We start from the raw sequence: 2796 nt of genomic DNA, 5'->3' as shown, positions 1-2796 counted from the left end.
GGGAATCGGTCACATTTTGCCTCTTGTAAAACATGTAGGCCCACTCCTCAAATAAAGGAATGGAACTTCACTATTCTGACTTCAGACCATTTTCTATTTAGATACAGTAACATCCCTTATGTGAAATGCTCTTCCTGCATGTTAACGGCCTGACTAGGCTACTTTTAAAATGTGTCAACCACAGAACTCACACTTAGGCTATGCCTGCTTCTACTAATACTTACAGTAGACTACTTCTTGTTTCCATGCAGTGACAGTACGTTGACTGACTGTTGAAGACCTCTCCCCTTTACTTCACTCTGTAAGTACACTTGACAATATCTTGAAATATAGTTTTTGTTTTGATGTTTTAAGCCAAACATCACATGACTTACTGTATCTTTGTACTTGTTGGTTAATTTTGAACTGTGTTTTGGTTGTTACATCAGGGCCTGTTTTCATAAAGTGTCTCAGACCGTATAATTATGATCTAAAAGGTTAAACTGATCCCAGATCAGCTCTCCTACTCTGATACACTTTGTGAATACTGACCCTTGACTGTGGTTTCATGTGTTTAGTTTAGTTCAGTTTATTCATTTACATGTTTAAAACATGATCAGTAGAGTTTGCCAGTAATACCCAGATCTCCATTCAATAGGGTCATGTTCACTGTCAAAGTATAACAGGGTCAAGTATTAGGAGTAGTATTAGCATGAGACACAGTGATGGTGTGTTGTGTTTATGAGTAGTTTTAACAAGAGACGCAGTGATGGTGGGTTGTGTTTAGGAGTAGTATTAACATGAGACACAGTGATGGTGGGTTGTGTTTAGGAGTAGTATTAACAAGAGACACAGTGGCAGTGGGTTGTGTTTAGGAGTAGTATTAACATGAGACACAGTGACGGTGAGTTGTGTTTAGGAGTAGTATTAACATGAGACACAGTGATGGTGGGTTGTGTTTAGGAGTAGTATTCACATGAAACACAAGGCCGGCCTGCATAGGATTAGGTCTATGGCGGCAGATTGACGACGGCAGCATTTTCTGAGCTAAACTGACCAAGACCCACATCCAACAACACAGAAAACCTCACATATTTATGCCTAAAAACAATGACAATTTCTCTCAACCAGTGGGGTTTTTAGGTGAGTCGTTGATTCGCACCCCTTGATTAAGCAGTAACCATGTCAATAGACCAGGGTGCAAAATATGTATATTCGTCACTTCCCAGCAGCCTCTCCAGGGTGCTGTTGGAGAGACGCATCACTGCAGCGCTCCACAACATCTGAAAAAAATGGCATCAGATAGTAACATTTTGGTATAGAAGAATATGTGGCCCTTGCGGAAACTTTTTTACATCAGGTTTCTCCGAAATAGCCTAACCTAAATGACGCCCAATCACATAAAAAATTAGCTGACACTTAACACAACAACAATATTTCTAAAAACAGGACAGGTCAAAGTAAAATAGACAATATGGTTTGGAACACCCGGCTAGTCACTGCTGTCAGGAGATTCATCCCGTGGGCTAAATGCAGATCCGTGGTTTAAGTTTGTATCTTGCAGTGTTTTTAAGGCTATCATAGTGAGAGAAAAAACATATCTGCACATTGCAATAGGCTTCAGGATAAATCCTCCTGATAAAGTTGTGTAGCCTGATATAAGCAGCTTAATGTAAGCGCAAATTGATAGTCACAGGAATCAGAGCTAATAAGTGGTAAACGGCCTGTTTTATGACAAAGCGGTGGACCTACAAATGGATGGGCATTCAGAAATCCCTGTGGGCCGACATGGTCAAGAAAACACCCCGTGAAGCCAGGCCGACATCGTTTTGGACATCTTTTTCTTGTTCCAGTGCCGAGCCTGCAGTCTTCTTTGGTGTTTTACATGATGGTAGACTACAACATACAGTTGTGAGTGGAAAAAAGTATTTGATCCCGCTGCTGATTGTACGTTTGCCACTGACAAAGAAATGATCAGTTCATAAATTGTTAATGGTGGTTTTATGGAACAGTGAGAGACAAGAAATCAACAAAAAAATCCAGAAAAACGCATGTCAAAACTGTTATAGAATTGATTTGCATCTTAATGAAGGGAAATACAGTAATTTGACCTTCTCCAATCAATAAACGATTTCTGGCTCCCAGGTGTCTTTCCTACAGGTATAGCGAACGGAGATTAGGAGCAACATCTTAAAGGGAGTGCTCGCTAATTCTCAGTGGTTCTACTAGTATAAAGACACTGTCCCCACATGAAGTAATCAATCAAATCAGATTCCAAATCCGCACCATGGCCAATGACAAAGAGCTCTCAGAGATGTCAGGGACAAAGTGTAGACGCTACATCAAGGCTGGGAAATGGCTAGCAGACCATCGCGCAAGCCAGCTTGGTGAGTAAGGGACAACAGTTCTCTGTGACTTATTGCGCAAATGGACGAAACACAAAACACTGTCAATTCCCTCAAGCCTGGGGCTCCATGCAAGAATCTCACCTCGTGGAGTTGCAATTGATTATGAAGAACGGTGAGGAATCACCCAGAACTCCACAACAGGATGGATCTTGTCAATGAATCTCAAGGAGCAGCTGAGACCATAAGTCATCAAGAAAACAATCGTTGGTAACACACATGCCGGAGAGGACTGAAATCCTGTCAGCTGCCCGCAAGGTCCCCTGCTCAAGTAAAGCAATGATACATGCCCGTCTGAAGTTTGCCAATGAAACATCCTGAATGATTCAGCGAAAACTGGTGACGTGTTGTGGGCAGATGAGACCTAAAATGGAGTTCTTTGGCATCAACCCAACTTGCCGGTTTGGGGAGG

At 41.8% G+C, this 2796-nt stretch overlaps 1 protein-coding gene across 3 annotated transcripts in view; it reads left to right on the top strand.

Annotated features, from left to right (window-relative positions):
* LOC112073606 (cell adhesion molecule CEACAM6-like) overlaps window positions 1-2796 on the top strand; it is a 53948-nt gene that overhangs the window by 32509 nt on the left and 18643 nt on the right. The window lies entirely within an intron of this gene.

This window comes from Salvelinus sp. IW2-2015, unplaced genomic scaffold (genome assembly GCF_002910315.2).
Source record: "Salvelinus sp. IW2-2015 unplaced genomic scaffold, ASM291031v2 Un_scaffold2318, whole genome shotgun sequence".
Classification (NCBI taxonomy): domain Eukaryota; kingdom Metazoa; phylum Chordata; class Actinopteri; order Salmoniformes; family Salmonidae; genus Salvelinus; species Salvelinus sp. IW2-2015.
The sequence above is the reverse complement of the archived record's forward strand: the minus strand, read 5'-3'. Positions and strand labels throughout refer to the sequence as shown.